The sequence below is a fragment of the Bactrocera neohumeralis genome, chromosome 2 (genome assembly GCF_024586455.1).
Source record: "Bactrocera neohumeralis isolate Rockhampton chromosome 2, APGP_CSIRO_Bneo_wtdbg2-racon-allhic-juicebox.fasta_v2, whole genome shotgun sequence".
In the NCBI taxonomy this organism is placed as follows: Eukaryota; Metazoa; Arthropoda; class Insecta; order Diptera; family Tephritidae; genus Bactrocera; species Bactrocera neohumeralis.
The window spans coordinates 43940040-43962689 of NC_065919.1; the positions used below are offsets into that span (position 1 = coordinate 43940040).

The 22650-nt window shown below is 36.8% G+C and overlaps 1 protein-coding gene across 5 annotated transcripts in view; it reads right to left on the reverse strand.

The window, feature by feature from the left end:
* Nucleotides 1-22650, reverse strand: part of LOC126753162 (RYamide receptor) — a 361468-nt gene that overhangs the window by 54410 nt on the left and 284408 nt on the right. The window lies entirely within an intron of this gene.

The following is a 22650-nucleotide window of genomic DNA, read 5'->3' on the forward strand; positions in this document are numbered from 1 at the left end:
CTTTTTATAGAGAATTTTCAATTATTTTCCTTTAGAGTTTTATCCATTTTTTATATTTCTTTCTTTCATAAAGAATTAACAAAAAAAAAAAAAAATTTAAGCACTTTTTACAGTCCAGCAATAAAAATATTGAGATTACAAATATAAAAGAAGCATCAGAAAACTCCCAATTATTCAGCATATACATATGTGTGCCGTTGAAGAATAAAGGCAATAAAACCGAAAAGACAAAAGTCGTAACTTGCAAACAAAAACCAACACGTTCGTATAAAACCGAAAGTAATGACACACAGCAAAGAAATAAAGTAGACAAAACAAAAAGTGAAGTAAGTAAAACTGCAACTAAAATTACCGCACAATCCACATATTACGGCACAATGCGCGCAGCCCAAGCCAGCGAAATAACAAATACTCAAATGTAACGGCGAAATGGGCAGAGAAAAAGAGGTGAAATGTAAAAAAGTATGCAACAACAATTGGGCACACAAGAAAAGAAATATATATGTATACCATATATATGTTTTCATTACAACAACACTGTCTACAACCGCAGGAGAAAAAGCCAAATAAACATGAAAATAAAAGCGCAAAGAAACCACAGAGTGGCGCTCAAAAGTCACACATAACACCATCCATTTCCCACTGTCGGATATTGTGATGCTCCAACTGCAACAAAACCAACAAGCGCGTCTTGAGAAGAAGACGACCCGTCGGCTAAGCCAGCGACAGCCGCAAAAAAGCCAAACCGACAAAAGACAGTTATCTTAGCAGCCGCCATAGGCGGTGTACAAAGTGGGTAAGGAAAGCAACAACAACCAACAACAACTGACCATTGAAACACAGGCGAAAAAGCTACGTGAGAGAACGCCGTCGGCTGTGCCAAGGAGAGCATTTACGGCTAACAAATAATGTTAGCTAGCAAATAAACAATCTGATGCGAAACACCTGCGTATATAAAGTTGTACATACTCCAACATTAATGTGTGATGTTGAAAACTTTCGCGCTCTCGACGAAAGTGAAATTTTGTTTTGTTCATCCATTCATCATTCATGCTCGAATACAATGAGTCACTCTCCGATTGACGCTCACCTGCTGAAAGGTGAGATCTCTCTGGCGGATTTGTAGGCAAAATGCATGGCTCATTGTTACTGTTTTCTGAAACTAAAGTCTTTCTCAGTTAGCCCGTTAGTTGTTTACACTATCGCTGCGATTTTATTGGGCATATCTCTTGTGAGCAAGGCGCGCTCACGACCTGCTCGATCTCATGCTTAGTTCATAGCCTTCATTCATTCACATAGTCTTGCTTTGGTGCTCATGGCACGCGAAGTTTTTGGTAAATCAGTTTGTTGTGGTAATCAACGGCTGTGTGGACGTGTTAAGAATACTTAGTTAATTGCCGTTAAACTTTAATCTAATTCTACGACTTAACGGTTTATAATATTCGAGCAAAAGTGCATCAATTTTTGTTTGTTTGTGAAATATTCTTAAGTTTTTTAAATATTTGGAGTTGACTTAATTAAATTAGAGTTCTAATCAATATTGTGTGACTTGTTTTTTTGTTTATTATTTATTTTTAGCTTTCTGTATTTTAAAAGTAGTAGTATTTCAAAAATTTTTATTTTGTTGGTTAACAAACAATTTTTCTCTTCAACATCAAAACATAGCAATTTCATTCTTATTGATTGTAATATTTGTTTTCTTTGTTAGAATTTACGTAGAAAGACAATGTTATATTCAATATATTAATATTGATTTTAAGTAAAATATAATATGCATACATATGTTAGTAAAGTGTGTTGAAAATATTTATCAGTACATGTTCGACTATAAAAGTGAGTGTTTATAAGTTTACATTAAAAATAAATTTTTTTTTAAATCAAAAATATATTAAAAAAATAATTAAAAAAAAAAGAATTAAATTAAGAAATAAAAATTAACAAAAAAAGTCGTTATTTACGTAAAACATGCGAAATTTTATAAATTTAGTTATTATTTCGGTTTAAATATATACAATTTCAAACTAAATTTTTGCGTTTTATTTAAACGAAATGACTTTATCCAAGTCAATTTCAGAGCTAGCAGATTACAAAGGTATAAAAGTGGGTATTACGTTTAGCCTTAACTTCAAGAAAAAATACAAAAGTTACAAATATTATTTGTAAATATTTCCAAGAGTCTTTTATGAGTAAACTATAGTTTCGAAATACGAATTGACATGTACGAAATGCATACAGAGATTTGTAGCACAATTTTCAATTCGATAGTACGATCTGACCCACATTACCATACATATATCTTACGAGTAACTTTATTTCCAAAAAGTAAGTGCCAACTATAAAGAAAAAGCACAATAAACGGTATAAATAAAGTAGGGAAGAACATAAACGGTTGTTGGCCCAATATTTAGAACTTTGGACGCTTTCAGTTGTAATATAAATCCAACAGTTACCTTTTTCCCAATCAACCGACGCGAGAGGCGCAATACACATATGCGCCAAATCGTGAAAGACAAGAATTACAACAGCTAATATTGGAAACTATGTAATAATATTATTTTTATGATTTTGCCTATTCAGAGAAAATAATATAGCTTTTAAAATATTGAAAAGTGAATACAATAAATCAAATGTGAGGAAATAGAATTAAAATCGTGATATATTCGGCGGACTACTTAGTTGAGATCAAAATTTGATCTACACGATTTCAACGGAAAGGGTATAAGCAGCCTGGATAATCGAAATGGGTATTAAATTTAACATAAGTAAAGAGAAAATAACTACAAATTGATCCATTCAATAGATTCACCCAGAATATTATGACAAACATTTCTCTATGACTAGTGAACGTAGGTAGTTTTTTATGTTTTAAGCGAATGTTATGTGGAGATTAACTTAAGATATTTTCTCAACGAAAATGTTTCAAAGTTATGAAAAAAGTTTTTGTAACATATGGATCTCTAAACTCTTCAGGCCTACCAATGTTAAATGCTTGCTCAAGACTACATATTTATATTATATTGGAGGAAGTGTATACAGATCTACGAGAAAAGCACAACGTCCTACATATTTTAGTTTCAGTGGCTGCCACTGAAGTTAAGTTTGTTAGCAAAAGACACCTTTCAGCAATAAAGCCATAATCAAAAAAATCAAAGTTTTGTACCTAGGCGACATCTGAGACAAATGTCATTTCAAAAGAATCATTAGTGCTTAGTGTAAGCTTGTCTTTCTTAATTCTGTAATAATACGATGGGTGAAATCATTCAACAAAGAAGTTTTATTAAATTTTGTGTGCGGAATCAAATATATTTATCAAATGTAAGCCGAAGTCGAAAAAAATACGTCCAAGTAAGTCAAAAATAATGGTTACGTTGACAGCTTTTTTCGATTATCGAAGTGTGGTGCACTCCGAATTTCTTCTTATGTTTCGAGGATTAGAAAAAATAATGGCACAAGTTCGATTTACTTTGAGGGGACGACATAGATTTTGAATAATAAATTAAGAATTTTAAAATTATGAACAAAGTCTTACTATTTTATGCCCACAGTATGAATGTAAACAAATATGAATAATATTATTAATGCTTTGTAACAAATTACCTATGCTTGCCACTCACCTAGTTGCGTTGGCCTAAGGTGTCGCCGCAATTTAAAAAATATGTGTATAATTAACGTCAACATTAGTGAAGTTATTCAAATATAACAATTACGAAAATACAAAAACATAACTATTTTCTGCTTAACAAAGCATTAACACACTGAAAAACTTTATGCAACAAGAAAGTAAACAGTTTTAGGCGATAATATTTTAACACAATAAATTATGTTTATGATAGTAAAAACAATTAACTTTTCGTTATTTTTTGAACACAAATTTGTAGCAAAGCCTATGTAGTGTGACGCCTAAAGAAATAAATGTTATAGTTTCAAGTAAATGTGGAAGTGGAATTAAATTTCGCGTTGAAATTTAGCTTACTAAATTATGGCATTGATTAATTGTGCTATCCTCTCTACAGAACAGCCGCAACATCGAAACAAACAGGACCAAGCACTTATGTAAAGATGAAATACTACTAAGATTATCTAAAGTAAACCAATTCTAAAACTGTTCAAATTTCGGAGGAGTAACAAAATATAAAAGAGATAATTCGATAAATAATTTAGCATTGGTTGTGTTATCTCTTCTAAAAGCATATACGTTTCAGACTTGATAATTTTATTTTCCTAAATTTTCTGACAGCTGACAAATATATGATTTTATAAAACTGCATAACTTTAATACATATTATTATAGTGACCTGGTCTACGAAAAGGGGGCTTAGGTGCGAAAACTAGTTTTCTGGGAAAAGCTGTTAAAAATAATCGTCAGTTTCTCGTTATCTCATTAATTGTTCTCCTTTTTTTGACACCTAAGCCCCCTTTTCGTAGACCAGGTCACATACATATATACAAATTTAATCAGGTGGCAAGCCTCTGTAAGTGGACATTTACTAATTTATTCTACTTAGTTCGATACTTACATTTTCAAAATCGTTAGTCTTATATACATTTTATTTTGAATAAAAATATCCCAATAGAAGGCAACACTAGTAGAAAAAAGTTTTGTTAACTATACGCTTTTGCCAACCGTATTTGTGTGATCTGTTTCTTATCGATAAAATTATTAAAAGTTTTAACACAGTCCGATTATTAAAGCGAAAAACCAATAGGGACGCTACATAAGTAGAACAATAGGGACACATATATTTTCCCGCTCTTTTGGCATTTCTCTACAGTAAGGTTTGCCATTTCATCATGGAAAGATATACGATCCAATAACGAGTCGAAATTATTAAAATTTACTACCGAAATTCGGAGTCAGTGGCCTCAACTTTAAAAGCGCTACGCCCAACTAATCGTTCTGTCAGATCAACAATTGAGCGTCTAGTGGACGAAGGCACAATACAAAAGTTCTCGTACCAATGAGACAAAAAGTGCCGGTAGTGTCGAGAATCATGCTGCCGTTAGCGCATCAATTGAGAAAGACCGAAATCAGTCTCTCATACGCCGCTCTCAAACGTTGGGCATCTCTGTGACGTCGTTGTGGCGAATTTTGCGAAAAAAAGGCCTACATCCTTAGAAGATCAAATTGATGCAAGAACTGAAGCCGCTTGACCACCAGAATCGTCGTATGTTCGTGAATTGGGCTGAAAAATCATCTTCAGCGAGCCTCTCATTTCTGTGTGAATGGCTTCGTCAATATTCAAAATATGCGTTATTGGTCAGGCAGCAATCCACACGCTCTCCATGAGTCCCCATTGCATCTCGAAAAAACTTTCGGTTTGGCCAGCGGTCCATACTTCTTCCGTGATGATCAAAACTGGCACGTTACTGTAAATGGGAATCGCTACCGCTCAATGATAACCGAATATTTTTGGCCTGAATTGGATGATATGGACTTGGGCAATATGTGGTTCCAACAGGACGGCGCCACAAGCCACACAGCGAATGTCACAATCGATTTATTGAAACCCAACTTCGATGAACATTTTATCTTACAAAGTGGCCCAGTCAATTGGCCTCTTCGGTTGTGCGATATGACGCCGTTAGTCTATTTCCTGTGGAGCCACGTTAAGTCTATGGACTATGCAAATGAACCAGCGACGAACTTCTTACGAGTATCCAACATGAAATTGCAGCAGTATCGGCCGATTTATGCTTGAAAATTGGGTTCAGCGTCTGGACTTCAGCAAGCGTGCTCATGGTGGCAATGCAAAATAATGGCATCGAATGTACTTTCACTGGAATAAAGAATTTCATTGATATCCCACGGTAGCGCTATTATTGAAAAAAACCCGTTATATTATAAAGAGTTTTCTCGAAATTTCGCCTGTAGACTAGAATACCTCTTAATGTATGATAAGCAATTCATTACCTATATCTAGTGTTTATGTACGTATGAGTCATATGGAGGCCAATTATGACTTCATCAAACCTTTCGAAATTAAATTAGTTTTCAAAACCAATATATTTCGTTTAATTAATGTCCTCACTTCGCCATCATGCAATCCGATCATCAAAACTAAATAAATGTATGTACACGTGTGCAATGAACTGCGAGCGCATGAAGATCTTTATCGCTTGTGTAAGTCATGCATATTCATATGGCCTCTCATACGCACACACCTTATGATATGCGAAAGCATGCAAACACAATGCACCTCCACCTAACCACAAACAATTAAATGCCTGTTTATCAAGTTTTTATGCAATAAACGAATGCTATTAATTTCCTTTTTCAATTTCATTTTTGCTGCGCTCGAAAGAGTCTTAAAAACAGGTTGAATTTCCTGCCTCCGATGAGGCATTTCACCTTGAAAAATAAAAGGATAATGAAGACGCGGCGACGGCTGACGACTGTCTTTAATGATGATGGTCACGAAAGTTGCATAATGCCACTGAACCGCAAACGGGGCACAAGCCACAGCGGGGAGTAGCAAAATAATAATGCGGATATTACATGACCTAAAATGCGGCATTCTGAGAAATGCTATTAAAAATGGAGGAAGAGTTTTTTTTATTAATAATAAATAAAACAAAATACAAAATCAAATTTTTTGACGCAATCGGACAGCAGCAATTCCTGCATAACAACTTCGACGAGAATCTTTCAGAGTTGGCAGCTGCGTCTTACTCCATCTTCGACTGACTGACAGCGTTGCAACAATAACTCCAGACAGGCAGTTTGAAAAGTAGTGTGCTTTGATAGAGTTGGCAGGTTAACTGCCGTGGAGAAATATATACATATATAGTAATTGTAAAAAAGTATATTCGTCTGTAACACAATTCTACGCAATTATAGAATAGAGTCATAAAATCGTATTGCATTGCGATTGGAAATTGCTATTTGGATTTTATGTCGAAAGTTGGCTGTTATTGATGAAAGTAGTTGTAAGAGCAGTTCCAGCATCGATAAATTGAAAGCAGTTGCATTTATTTATTGAAAAAGCACATTTAGTTTTTACATATTTTCTTCTTTATTGGCGTAGACAACGCTTACGCAGTTATTGCGATTTTACAACAGCGCGCCTGTCTTTTCCTTTTCACTGTTTGACGCCAATTGGGAAACCCTCTTAGTCTTTCCAACCGAGTGGAGATCTGTCTCTTCGTCTGCTTTCCATGGCGGGCACTGGGTCGAATACTCGTATGACATGACCCAGCCAGCACAGCCGCTGTCTCCTAATTCGCTGAACTATGTCAATATCGTCGTATATCGCGTACAACTCATCGTTCCATAGACTGCGGTATTCGATTTGATGACAGGAGATATTTCGTCCTGCCCTCGTGCACGACCAGACCCATTTGCTTCGTTTCTTTGTCCAACATGGAGAAAGCAGAATTAACGGCGGGGATGTTGAGGCCAATGTCAATGTCACTTTTGTAGAAAATCGTACCTTTTCTATTCAGATGTGCAGCTCTGATTATTTGCCCCAGCGATAGATTGAATAAGCCGCACGATAGGAAGTCGTTTGGTATCTAACGGGTCGGAGAGATCCTTCGCGATCCCAACAGAGTTTTCGGTATTGTTCAACATCAGTTTACACAGCCGTATTAATTTTTCGGCTTTACATCGGTCACGCAATACGCTATGTTGAGGAGGCTTGTCCCACGGTAGTTGGCGCAGTTTGTGGGGTTGCAGAACACACTTAAATTCCTATCGTTGGACATGCTTTCGGAATCATGCTAACCATCTCCAAGTGTTTTTACTGCCATTCAGCAGCCTGAGAAGTGTTGACAACACTTCAACACTTTTGTCTCCTTCCCTCAAAAGCTTGTAGAAATAATTCGGAATTACAAATAACACGCGTTTTTATTACTGGATTTTGACTTCCATTCCAGATATTTGTATCATCTGATTGCTTGTCAACATTAAGAAAATGAACCTGAATTGAATACCCTGACAGTTTAGATTAAATAAATGACGTGTTCAGCTGTTCTGCGGTTGAAAATTTCTACATCTCGATGCACAACAGATTACTATCTATTACCTGACTATGCTCCTCGTAAGAAGGATCCATTAATCCATTTTTCAAGCTCCAAATAATTGTGTTTGTTTTAAAGTCACAGAACTCGTATTTTCAACAAAATATTCTAAAATTTATGATTTGAGTTTTGACTTTTTTAGTTCGCAAATTTTTTTTTCGTTTAATGTTTAGCAGACGATTATATATGTGACCACTGTGCCATTTGGTCAGCCTATATTGCAGGTTTTTATCACTACAATGCACATATTTTACACTTTCAAAAAAGCATCTAATGAAGTTAAATCATGTAACAGTAATTTCTCTGAATTGGATTATAATACTAAAAGTTTGTCACAATAAATTGATAATTTTTCATGTTTTGTGATTACTACCGTCTTGAAGGTATAGTTAGTAGACCTTTGAAAATCAGTAAGAACGTGAGAATATAAACAATTTTTAATTTTTTTCTTGCGGTACTTCGTACTTCTACTTCAGTTTTGGTCAAAGGGACCAATAATTCCCTCAGTTCATATCTCTCACTACCTTGTTTATCCAAAAGAGCTTCAAGAGGCTCACCAGCACTAATCACATTCCGAAAACGTCGATTTTATTTTATCATCTGTTGGTTAAGCCAGTAGCTTAAGTATTTGACGGTCACATTTCGGTAAGAAGAGAACGCGAATTTAAGCCTTGTCGGGGTGTAAGTAGGCAGTTTACTAAAGTATGCTTGGAAAATAAAGCAGTCCATAAAAGGGTGAGGGTGTTCCAAGTGAATGCCAATTAACCATCGTTCAACAACTGAATTACAAAAGTAATCCAATTTTGATTGTATTTTTGCTGTCCAATTATTTATACACTGAACAGGGTTTATTAACTTTGCTGTCCGAAGGTAAACGTCGTCGACCCTGTAAAATGTAAATATAAATTATCTCTCAGCTTTTGAGACGCCGGCGTGAGGTTTGGCACACGCCCTTTTCTCACCAATAAGCTGCTCATATATCTGAACCATCGATATTGGACAAATATGGCGCTTGGAATTAAGTACTTGTATTGAAACAAGAGTTTTTTGTGAAATTTGGCGTAGATTATTTTCGAAGACATCGCTTCAATGCCCGAACATATTGTTCAGATGGGATTACTGCAGCTTATAACTGCCACCCAACATGACCGATTAAAATCTGAATAAAGTTTATTTTATATACTTTATGTTATTAAAAAATGCGCCTGTGAAAGGTATAATGTTATAGTGTAGCTTTATAATTGGAACATTGGGAGACGTGGTAGAATCCCACTTTATCCCGCAGAATACTGACAATTTGCTGAAGTTATGCTTAAACATTTCATCATTTTGCGTATGCCGTGCATTCTGCCAACTTCGCTTCACCCAATTTCTGATGATCAGACATCAGACATACCCCGTGAGCTTTCTCTCTAACCTAAATTGCTTCAAGCAGTTTGGGAAAAAATAAGGGTCTTGGCAATCATACCAGAACAGGTTGTCTCTTTCGTTTCTTCGTTTACTTTAATATTTTTTTTATCACCATAAGTCTATTGATTGCCTCTTTACATAATCTTAAGCAGTGAGACCTCAGAACAATGCATCGTCTTAGTTGCCGCTATCCACAAAAAATACTTGGTGGCAAAACAGAACACAATTTCTCTCCGTTAAGTAAAAAATATAGGCCTGGGAAGCATAATTGTAGTAATTTAGTTTAAAGCGACCATCTGTTTGGAAATTGAAGGAGAAGAATCTAGTTCCGGTGTCCACTTCCCAATGCCGTTTAACGCCATTGGAGATGTCCCATTCAGCCCTCTTTTAATACAGCATCAATATAGTAATATAAACTTCAAATATATGTGTTCACTTTAACAGCGAGTTTAACAGCTATGCCTCTCGGAAACTATACCTTAATACTAAAATGAAGCGATCTAGTATTTCATATCCTGAAATCCCAATTGCAAATGAAAAGTTTATCGCATATTAAATAGTTCATCGAATCCGCGCGCATTACAAACAAATTAACACTCTTTATCCGACAAAAGAGTCATTTGCAATTTTTCACACAAAATGTTGCACTTTGCCAACCCTACATACATAAATGGCTTTATTTGTGTGCGCGAGTGAGTGTCACGATTTTATGGGAAAAGCATTATTTTCCCATAAAATCCATTGCATAAATACAAAATCAAATATATGCATTTGTATGTATTGCGATAGCACGAATATGTTTGCGTCAATTGACATGGAAAAAGCAATTACTTCCGTGCAATGTCAGCAGAGCAACAGCGACGGTGGCAGCAACCTCGCTTATATTGCTATGAAAATTCAACTTTGAGAAAATCAAAAGAAATGTCACCAGTAGCCAGCGGGCATTCCATCCTGCAGCGCGCTAATGCTTTGGTACACATAAATATCGAACAATGTCATCGGTTAACACCACAAACAACAACAACCACAGCGAAAGTGGCGGTAGCAGCAGACAGCACCAGCAGATGCTGCAGTGCAACAGAAAGACAAATGGCTGTGGTGATAACAACAAATCGCAACAAATGCGGATGAGGCAGTGGCAGCCAAAGCAAATACTAACGAGCTGCAAAAGATGTGCGAATAAATCGAAATATAAATATTGTATCATTAGTTCGAGACTTACATAGACTATATAGCACATATACATATATATATATATATACCATAAATAGCTACCCGTATCCCCTATATCAATCTTCGGTATCAGCTGGAGAGCAAACCGCCAGCAAACGTAGAAAATCCCGCGATCGCGTCAGTTTCACTGGCGCAACGCTGTGGCTGCTTCTGCGCCAAATTCGTGCAACATGAGATTTGGTGTAAATAACAAATACGTTTAAAGTAAATTGTGTTGCTGGTGGTGAAGTCGGTGTTTGTTCACGAGCGCACGTAAAAGTTATAAATGTTCGAACAAATCGATTGCAATGAGGCATGCAACGAGCGGGGTTGCGCTGGCGGTTTACAATGGTGGGGTGGCATTCCAATTACTAGACAAACAGAAGACAATCTTCGTATATATGTTTTGGGAAATCTTCATTCGCTATATACAACAAATTTGCTAACATATTCGATATTCTAAAGGGGGAGTGGCTCATCCTTTTGATCATGCAAATTATCAATTTCGATATTATTTCGAGACGTCCAAACTAGTGACTAGGTCTTCCGCATTTATATATTTGAACTACTAAATATGTTATTTTTACTTTAATATTTCCTATTTTTATATAAATATAGGTCATCATTCGACCTATTGTGCTCGCGGGTGGTATTACTCAGAGGATTTAGTAAAATACTTCATTTTTTCCACCCCAACTGCCAGATGTTTCCTCATTTGGACCATTTTGGGTCGTTGAATATATCCTGTCTCATCTGGCCAAACGCTGGGTATTTGCATAGATAAGTTTCCAGCGTCTCATTATCATCTACGTATTCTCTGCATTCCGTCGAATCCATTTTTTCAATTTTCTGAAGTTGAGATCTTAAGTGTACCCTATAATGACCGCTGTAAGATTACTAAGTTCACTTCACTAAAGTATCTTTGTGATATGTCCTGTGTTTCTTCAAACAAGCCTTGTAGAAGCTGAATGGTCTAAAGCAGCTTAGAGGGACTGTGTTTTCAGCTGCCCCCGAGCAAGCCTGCCCTTTCGACTTTTCATTTCCTTCGAGTTACGTGCTGATAATCTAGTTATTTTCTACCTGCATAAATTAACGCAATGAGACTTACAGACGATGAGACGCTTTGGATAGCATATTCTACATACAATGCCAAAAATTTCGTCCTTAAAGACTGATTTGTATTCACTTAGTTTTAAGCTACCTTCGGCGAATGGATTACTATGGAAGAAGCCTACTAATGTTTCTATTCCGTTCTTTGACCCGTTATAGATTTCTCCAATGGAACTGTCGATCACGGAACCACTGATCCATTCTTCTATGCTGGAGAATGAAAACGTTGTGTTTAATTCCCGAGTTGCATTAGCACGAGTTCATTAGCAAGGTCGAGTAAAATACCATGCCCGAGGGGAATGTGTTTTGACCGGATGTCGAGGATAAACTACAGAGCCTTTTTAACATACAGGGTTTGTCCGGAAAGTAATAGGACTGAATCGATTTAAAAAAATTATTAGATCAATCGTTACAATTATGTAAAAACTTTCGAAATAGGCTTCTTCTGCGTGGATGAGGAGCTGAAAGCGCGATTTTAAAGCATTGAAGGCATAATCCGGAACAGCCTTGAGAGACGAGGTACATGCTGTTTGGATCCCCTCTGTCGTCTCAAAAGGTTTGCCTTTCATTGTGCCACATCTGGGCTGTAGGGCGGTTGCGGAAACGTTGGGATGCCGGCCTTGGCTAGGTAGCTGTTGAGGGTTTGTCCAGGAGGAACAAATTCCTTTTGTTCCTTTGATGTTAAATATGACAATAAGCATCGTTTTCACTTTGGATTTGCTCATTCATCAGCAACCTTTCCCCCGCCCTTCAAAAAGACCTGGTGCCACCGAAACACACCACTTCTTGCTAAAGCAATAACTGGGTAAGCCTGCTTGATCATAATAAACGTCTCTGTCGTAGATTTACAGAGTTTCACACAGAACTTAATCGCGTACCTCTTTTCTAACGAACGCTGCATTTTCGGCTTGCATCACTCAAAGAAACACGTCGCGGGAAAATGTTTGTCCTGACGCTCCAGGTGCTCGGAGACAACTGACCAGCCGCTCGTTCGTTAGCTAGGACCGCTTTCTACCGAATCCAATCGGTGCGCGAAGTACAGTCGCGGCGAAAGAAAATCAGTCCTATTCATTTCCGGACAAACCCTGTAGTTTTCATTAAGCCCGTAATCCTCAGAAAGCAGTGTCATGTACTTGTTCCAGGGGCATAGTACGGTACTTTTCCGATAATGCCAGCCACCATACTACCAGCCACTCACTGTCCCTTCTTCCTAGAAACGGCGTTACGAAGAGGGTAAACTTCACAATGAAGTTCGAAAACACCGGAAGGCATACCAAACTATCCATACCAATGGGATTTTTTCCGAGCATTTTTTAAGCAGAAGTCTCTGCTATAAGTTAGTGTGCAGATCAGCGATAGTCAACCGGCACTACATGTGATCTCAGAATATAAGGTCAAATCGATGTTAGTGGAGGAGTGTATAGCACGGTTGAACCGCCTATCAGTTTGCAATAGTGTACACCTGATTTGGGTGCCGGGGCATAAGGAAGTAGCAATACATAACGAGCTGGCCGAGGAACTAGCCCGCTCTACGGTCCCCATAACATAAAGGAATTGCTCCGCAAGGAGGAGGGAGTGAGGAGAGAACGGCATTGGCAGCAGGCAACAGGAATGCGTCACTTTAATCTACTACTGGGAGTTTACAACCTGGCAAGGTTTAGAGATATGACAAACACTGACTCGAAGGTGTTTGGAAGCCCTTCAAATGTGTTCTCTCTAGCATAGTGGTTTTATCTGGGATAACTCTAAGGTATTTGACAGAGGAGAACGCCATATAGCTTTCAAAATTTCTCCAGCGACAAATTGGGGTATTAAGCGTTGAAGCTTCATTTGTATCAGAGTTTTAAAAAAGAGCTATTCTTTCGACAATTCTCCATTATCGTAAGAGAACTTCGCTGTTTAAGCGCAATCGAATAGAGTTTCTGTTATCGCAGACGAAACATGGATCCACTGGTGCACTGGTACACACCTAAGTGCAAGAAATAATCGCAGCAGTGTACTTACTAGGTGAAGCTGCTCTGAAGAAAGCGAAGGCTGCCAAGTCAGCCATAAAGTGGATGGTCATCGTTTTCTTAGTTCGAGGAGATAGGAAAAATGGTGATTAAGCTCTACAATAATGATTTATAGAATAAAACTACAGAAAGACATCCCTTTTTAGCAAAAAATTAAAATAATATTACTCTAAGGCAACGTATCAGCTCACAACGTCACCTCTCCACGGAGAAAAACCATAGGTTACATATATTAATCTACAAACCGCTATCCACTGCGTTTTTCTGATGTACTTCGACGGAAATTTGATCTATCGGTTTGGTACCAAAATCCATCCCAAAATAAAGTAGGAGGATTTCTGCTTCCGTCTTTTTTTTTACCATTATTTACCTCCATTTCAACTATCTGAACTCAGAAGTCCTCCATAGCAGTACCAAAAACCAAACAAAAGAAACTCGAATTAACCGAAGTAAACAAATTGCCAGCTACAAACTAGTCGAGCACTTTTGCATCGCACAGCGGAAATTTTCAAGGGTACTAGCTGACACGAAGGTAGAAGTAAGTATGCATATGCGAATATGTCTCAATTTGTGAAGAAAGTTTGCGGTAAGTGACACAAAACAAGTCACAGAGCAAATCTGAAATCAGACATTTCGGAATTGTAACATTGCAACCAAATTGAGTGCCAGTTGCAAGAGCAAGCAAACGAAGTGCAGTACAAATACGCATATATACGTATATTTGTATAAGATATGTCTATGGTCCATGCATACAAAGTTACAGTACAGACATTGCCGTCGGATGCACTTACGAGCTGGCAGAGTGACAGACTGGCCGTGACAGCTAACAACATTCGTATATCATGCGGCAACACGCGCCTGTCGCAATTGCAACGAATGTGCATAAATAACCCACAGTGAAATATCAAATAGTGAAGGGGGAAACTAGCAAATCCTGAACAAATTGGACTAGTCCGAAAAGCACCATCAAGAGCACTGAGGACCCAAACAAAGTCACAACTAATATTGCTTCTAAGATTATGGAACGAAGTTGTTAGCTAAGGTACCTCTTTGAGCTAGTACGAGACCGGTAAATTATCGAAAAAAATCTGAGAAATTCAAATAGATAAGCTTCGAGATGCTAAAAATATTATTTGTGTCTTTGAAAGGAGAGTTGATGCCCGCAGTGAATATCAGACAACTGAGGAAAAATTCCAATTTAAAATTAGATTTTCGTGACTATAACCGACTAGTGAAACAATAAATAGTTGGACTCGTGGTTCATACCAGCTAAAAGTAGTTCAAAACTAGTTGATTTTACTGCAGTTTACTTACAGATATTTCCACTTAAAAACGCACACATAGGTACCCAAGTAGTGAAAATTTCGCGATGCGCTGTGTTGCTTGACCAGCAGGAAGCGCGCGCAGATAAGCTGCACAGGATGACGAAAGATGTGAAGGTGCGTAAGGGGCACTCTCATGGCAGGAAGGAACCTGTACCCGCATACATGAGCACCGTTTGGCCACAATTCCGCAAATCCACATAAACGCAAATGCATTTCATTGAAATATGCAGAGAGCTTTACTAGATATATGACGCATACATACATATATCAGCGTCCATATCATAAAGCCACCACAGCTGAGTCCCAAAAATAACTTGCAGAATATGCACAAATATAAACGTGAGTCGGTGAAAACGCATTCATTTGCATAAATCTCGGCTGGAACACAGCAAATCTGTTCACAGCAAATTGTTGACTTCGCTTTGGTCGGTTTCCGGTACAAATATTTATTATTTTACATACGTTTTGCACATGGTGTATATATGTAAATTTATTTATTTTTGATTACACGACAATTACTGAGAAATCGATTTGGAATTTCGGATTTATTTTCCAATTTATGAGAATCAATGTTTATTTTTGGCAATAATCACTTCAAATATTTACACCAAATATAGTTTGCACCGTAAATTTAATTGTAGGCTATTTATTCAAAAGCTATATAAATATAAATTTAATTGTTTACTGGCATATTTGTTTTAAATGCTCAACTATAGTGGGTGAAATTCCCCGAAGACAAAATCGTTTGACACTTGGCAAGGAATATCAAAGCACAGAGTGAAAATCTGAAATACTACCTATACGAGTATAAATATTACTCTTTGGTAGACAGAGTACAACCGTCTAACTCTCAACTATATTTCAGTGAACTAATGGATTAAAATAAAATATACTGAAATATTTTCTTTGAAACCGAATTTAAGAGAAATCTTGATAAGAGATTTCGGGTTAGCTTAATATTTCGTATAACTTTTTATGCAAGCAATTTTTGAGCCCAAATAAGAGACTGTTTTGAAGTTCGCTAAATTAACCGAATAGTACAGAAAAATTAAAGTGAAGAATATTTACTAATTATAGATATTCAGATAGAACGAATTCTTCATTGAAGGGGTTACATGGATTTCCGGGTTTCAAAAAATCGATTTTTATTAAATTCGACAACAACCTCTAGAATATTGTCTTATATTTTCAAGTTGATCTGAGTAATAGTTTCGTAGATACAGCCTTGAGAACTTGAGGCTAGTTTTTATTGTTACTCAAATCTTTAAACGCGTTTTTCTCGAAACTGTGGTGTTGAAGTCAGTTGGCAAGATTTCTCGAAAACTACTCAACCGATCTTAATACAATTTTACACAGGTCTTTGAGACACAATTCTTAAAGACTTGAATGAAAGATTTTTTTCCGATTAGAAATACTTGAAAAAAAATTGCCACGAAATTTTTAATTTTTTGCAAAAATGTTTGCCAACAATCCAATTTTAAATTTTTTTCCATTGTCCAAGTTCTGAGTTAAGGTTTCAACTAAAACATGCATTTTTTCGTTTTAGATGATCCTGTAAGGGGTTATCCTGCATTCTCGGGCGCATCTTTTTTTCGAGGGGTCACTGGAAATGCCGACGCAATGGCCGAGTTTAAAATAATTTTTCCAAAAATTTCAGAATTACTTTGTTGATTGTGTATGTTTGTAACAATAAAATATCCCAATAAAATATTCAGTTTTTTTATATGAAAAAAAAAATTGTTGATAAAGGCTGTTTTTTATCCGAAGAAAACCAAATAAACTCTTAAATCGGTAGAGACTTCTATAGTACATCATAATTGAATTATTCTACTCTTTCAGAGCAAACTTGTGCGAATTAGCTCGCCTACCCTCACTCTCAGCGGGTCTGTCTGAGAATTTAGTTGGAAAGCTAGCTTTGACCAAAGAAGAATGTTTTCACTTTTTTGGACCGAAATTACAATGTGGTTATAAAAGTTTTAAGTGCCCTTCGAATGATTTGTATTCAAACTAAATTTAATAATAGGTTTAATCTCTTGATTTACAATCCTTCGACTAAACTTTCTGCTCGACGATACACTCTTTCAAGTTTGTAAACAAAAAATTCGCTCAGGGCATACTCTGGAGAATAAGGTAGTTGGGTCAATTTGAGATATATAATGCCTCAATTATTTCCAATTCTGCTGAAATTTTGACAGGCGCCATCTATGAGGTAATGTTTCGGAGTAGTAAATTTCCCTCGCCATAATTCGATGATGCGAGCACTGAGACTAAGTATTTACTTATTGGATCACCCTCGCAGTTATTCCATTAGTGCACTCTCTACATACACGCCTAGAGATATTCTTTTAAGACCACAGGGTAATATTGTGAAAACAGTTTTCCAAAACTCCAAACGTTCGCGCTCATTTGAGTTTGCACTTACGTTCGATAAGCTTGCAGGTACGCATTGAAAATTTCAGTCCACTGGATTATCTCGTACGCACTGCAATGTTTCCTTAAACATACATATACAAATACATATAATTGAAGTTGTGTTTGGGCGAGCGGTGGCACTTTGTGAATTTTAGTCCGTTAGGTTTCCTAGTCCGAAGCCTGTTTGTGACGCGTGATGCTTTCAAAAATGTCGGTAGGCATTAATCTTTAGCCAAACCGAGAGATTATTTATGCTGACAAGCATTTTCCATTTACTGCCCGCCACTCACACACTACGCAACCGGCGGCCATATTGCCACACAATACCACACACACACACTCATAAATACGTAGACGATGCCATTTATTTGGAAAGTGTGGCATGTTTGCTCATTTGGCAACAATTCACCAGCAGAGTGTCAAACCATTGACCGTCAGTGCCAGGCCGGTGCCAACACCTTTGACCCATTCGTCGAGGCCTAGCAGCAGCCGTCAGCAGCAGGCAGCAGGCAACAGATTAGTTGCATTTACATTCGGAATGCAATTCGGATTCGCATTGCCGCCTCCGATGTGAAATGCGACTTGATGAATGTGGCGAAGGTGGCATATTTCGTTTTGTTGTTAGATAATCATTTCGACAAGCGCTGTGTGGGTTTGTGTGTGCATAAGTGTTGGTCATTATGCAAATTCACTTTGCTGGCACCTCAGGTGAATTATGACAAGTACGAAAATTTGCATCACGCTTGCATACCAAGCATCGGTTTATGTAATAGTTATTTGGCATTTATGCGATTTTGAGATAATTAAATTGACCTACTAAGTCCAATGGCTATAGTGCAACAACACCTATATATGTATATATGTGAAAGCTCGTTATTCAACCATAAAATGTGATTACACATTATGCACACCTACCAAATGGGTATGTTGCCCGCTGTGGCAAAGACATTTCCAAGAAGACAATGGCATTCAAATGCGATTCGACTGTTGCACATAATGGAATGTTATGATTTCATAAACTGAAAGATGAGTTATGTGTTCTCGAACATTCTACAATATCAGATATTTAATTGACATAAAATATGTTAATGCATAAACTAAGATTTTGGGAATCAAGCATCACTTAGGCAACTTTTTCACACTGCTTGTATTTGATTGAATATACTTAATAGATCCATCGCCGGTTTTTGGCTCTTAAGCATGAATAATAAGATTAGTAGAAATAAATTTATTATTTTTGCATTAAGTTGAAAATATGTCACTTTGAGGGTAATTTCATAATATAATGTATGTATATAATGATAGCTTCTCGTCCCTATTGCAAACAAAAATCGAACTAGGGAAAACTATTTGCTCAAGCAATTTTCACCAGAAAATCATTTGCCATAAAAATGGAAGGGACAGTAATCATTCGGTCCAGGATCCGATATAAGATGAATAGATAAGAACCCCTCTACCATGCTCTAGGAGCTTCTGGCGAGTTACTATCTGGCCTGTTGTTGTCAATACTGTCATTGACCAAACCGTTTTCGCACAATTTTCATCAACCGCTTCAGAAATAGCGATCGATTTTATTACGATTCAGCAGAGATAATTTTGCATCCAGCCAGATTAAAATTATTCCGAATATTTTGTAGAATAATATTTTCGGCTTTTTGTTTTTGACATCAAAGGACTGAAATCTGCGAAACCTAAATTGCGCATTTTTTACATTTTCACTAAACATCTTTTCACTAAAAACTTGCTATATTTTTTCCGGCGATTCCCCAACTTCTTTGACCCGTCTGAAAGCTTTTCTCTTGTGGAGGTCGACAATGCAGATCTCTAGCGGTGATAATCTCCTTTTCTGCTTGCCGAGGAACGTAGTATGTTTTCGTCGTAGTAATGATGAAAGTGAAAGCCCGTTGTGTTGTAATGGGAGCAGATCATTTTCTTCCTTGTCATCAAATTGAGGCAAAGTATAGACCTGTGACCAATTTCCTTTTCATAAGCTGTCAATGTTAATCACACTTTATTAACCGTAGTATAACTGATAGGACAATCCTTGTCTTCTTTGAATGAGTCCTTCCAATGAAGTCTACAGTTTTGAGCATCCTCTTTCTTATTTTCGTAAATCTCCCTCCAAAAACAAGATCGAATCACCTATACTAAAACCTATTTACTTGTAGAAGCCACATACGAATAAAATAATACTAGTACAGTAACTACTAAGTATGTCGACGAGACTGTACTGCATGACAGTAAACTTCCCTTGCGTTAGCGGCATTATTTATGGTGTGGTGAGGCTAAGTCATTATTGGAGAATGTATGAGTTTAATGATCGTAAAGTCCAATCGTCATGCTGTTGAGCATAACAATAGTACAATCTTTCCCATGCATTCACCAATACAAAAGGATTCCGAAGAAATCCTTAAATTTTCCAAATTATCTTTGAGCAGGTCGAGCATTTAAAGTGAATTTTAGAATTCAAATCTCTTGAGAACTTAAAAGAAACACTTAACAGCAAGGTCTCTGGAGAGACATTCCCATAATAGCCAAGCACACGTAACTGAGACAGAGTCAGCGGCATTCCTTAAAATTACTTGAGGAATGTTTTCTGTTGTTATAACAGTATTATGGAAACATTATCGGAAGATTGAGTAATCTACTTATATTCACTGCAAGCCTTCACACCCATAAAAGAAGCTATTTTATATTGAATTTTAATTGATGAATCTGATAAGCGGTCCGGGTTCAAACTTAGCGAGCAGAGATTTTCTGAAATTTTACGACTGATATAATATGAGCCATCAGTATCCAATGAGACATATATTAACACAGCATAAAGAAGATCCATTTTGAAATCAAACAATTTGTTGGCACCCGGTGTGAAAGTCACAGCTTTCGAAGCTCGTCAAGCAACACTCCAAAGTTTATTCCTTGTGAATAATGAAAAGTTTGCATATTGCCCGGATGTAGGAAAATTTCTCAATGGAAATAAAATATGAAGCAGATGATTGGCGGTTTTCTGCATAAGACCAATAAGTTTCACGCCATCAGTACAGAAACGAAAGAAACATACGCTGGAAAATGGAAGAAATGCTATATAAAATATACTAGTTCCATTATTTACATCATCATCTGGACTACTTTGGCTACTGAATCTGATGAACAAGGTGAACGCTATCATCAAGTTAATAATAAGTAATACTGATTTTTTATTTTTTGAAACTCATTTTAATAAAACAGAAACTTACAGATATAGAGGCAAAAAGTCGCCGAGTGCAATAATTGCGGAAATTTTCTGGTGGAAGTCTTGTGTGGCAAGACAGGGATGATCTTGATGATAAAGAATTTTCAGGCCCAGAAGGGCCAAAGTGGAGTCACACATTGACATTATGTGTTTCAGAAACTGATGCTAGCGATGAATGCTGTTTCCATAACCACCAAAGTAGTAGGCAATATTTATTAAAATACTGAAATAAATACATAAATAAAAAAAAAAAATAAAAAATTATAAAAGTGTTTACTTTAAACAAAAGTCTGGAATTGGGGAAAATTTATAAAAAATGCTATAAATGAAACTTGAATAAAAACAAATAGTAATCTAACAAACTTCTGAAATATTTTGAGATGCTTGGAACAGTTTTGTTTGTTGCGAACATACGTGACATGCAACCCAAAGCTATGTTGGAAAAAAATCAGCGCATTTACAAGTATATTGCGGTGACATTAGACCAATAAATATTATTTAAGAGCTAATTCAATTCCTTATGTGTTTTGGTTCACTTCGTTTCGTTGTAGTCGACTTACACTGAATTGGGTATAAGTAAATCTCTCTCGCATATCAATTAGCTGGTACTCTCAAAGCACATTAACGGTTAACAGCTTAGTCACACGCCCCTTTAAGATTATGTAATTTCGGATGTGTGCGAAATTTCGAAAAATGGGTTACGGAAAGCAAAAGCTTGGAGACCATACGTATTTGTTGGAAGAAATTTTAAAATTCCAAATGAACAATCGACACAAAAATCAGATGCATACAAATATAAACATCTGGATGTTTGTATATACCTACATATTATAAATGTAGCTGAAGGGGTATTAAAACCGGTGGGAGGAAAACCACTCTGGCTTTTGCATATCACTTGCTCACTCCCACATGCAAACATACACACATATATTTGTATTTGTATTTTTGAACTCGCTCGTGCGAATGTGCGCCTTGTGTACAGTACGAAGATGACTCAGGGAATGGACATCAGAAACTGTTACTGCCTGACACGAATACCGCAAATTCATTACAAGACATTGTTGCTATGAAATTAGCTGCAATTTTGCCGCAGTCGGAGGCTCTAGTCAATTGGACAGCCTGGACTTCACTGTGCAACATCGTTGCATCAAACACATACACGAGGCCGGCTTGGATGATAGTTAGTTTTTGTTGTCGCCGAGAGCAGTGTTTATGCATACTCAAGCAAGGCTAGGCTGCGATTGTCAGAAATTTGTACCCACACCTACATTAGGGGGATCACACATTTGTTTGTATGTCAGCAGTCAACAATACTCCTGCGAATGTGAGTTAACTTTTCGGAATGCTTTTCTGCATTGCTGCTTCCGTATGCTGTCGGTTTGTGCAGAGAACAAGAGGATTGCCTACACATGCGGACCAATTTTGAGAGTGTATACATACATACTTGTATGTACATACACTAACAGTACAAAAGCACTTTACTTGCACTAACAGTTAGAAATGCAATATACTCCTAGCAGAAGTCTTGATACTATTGGAGCATCATAGAGTCAATAATATACTTATGTGCATATAAACAGATATGTATATATACATATGTATATATGTTTATATATTGTATGCTTAATAAACAATTGCCTCATGATCGTTTTCCTGAGACGTGTGGTGAACTTCTGCTCTCAGAACCGCAACATAGACTTAATTGCAATGCTAATGAGTGCATGCAACTCCAGAATTTCATGTTGTGGCTGACAAATGCACAAATACCAGATATTATATCGACTTACATATCTACATATATCAGCATACTTAATATTCTCTCTATCTTGATTCTGCGGTAAAGCGTCTTGAACACAAAGTTGCTCTAGGTTATAGAACGTTAGCTTGAGTCTCATTGGAAAACGAAATTACTCAGTTC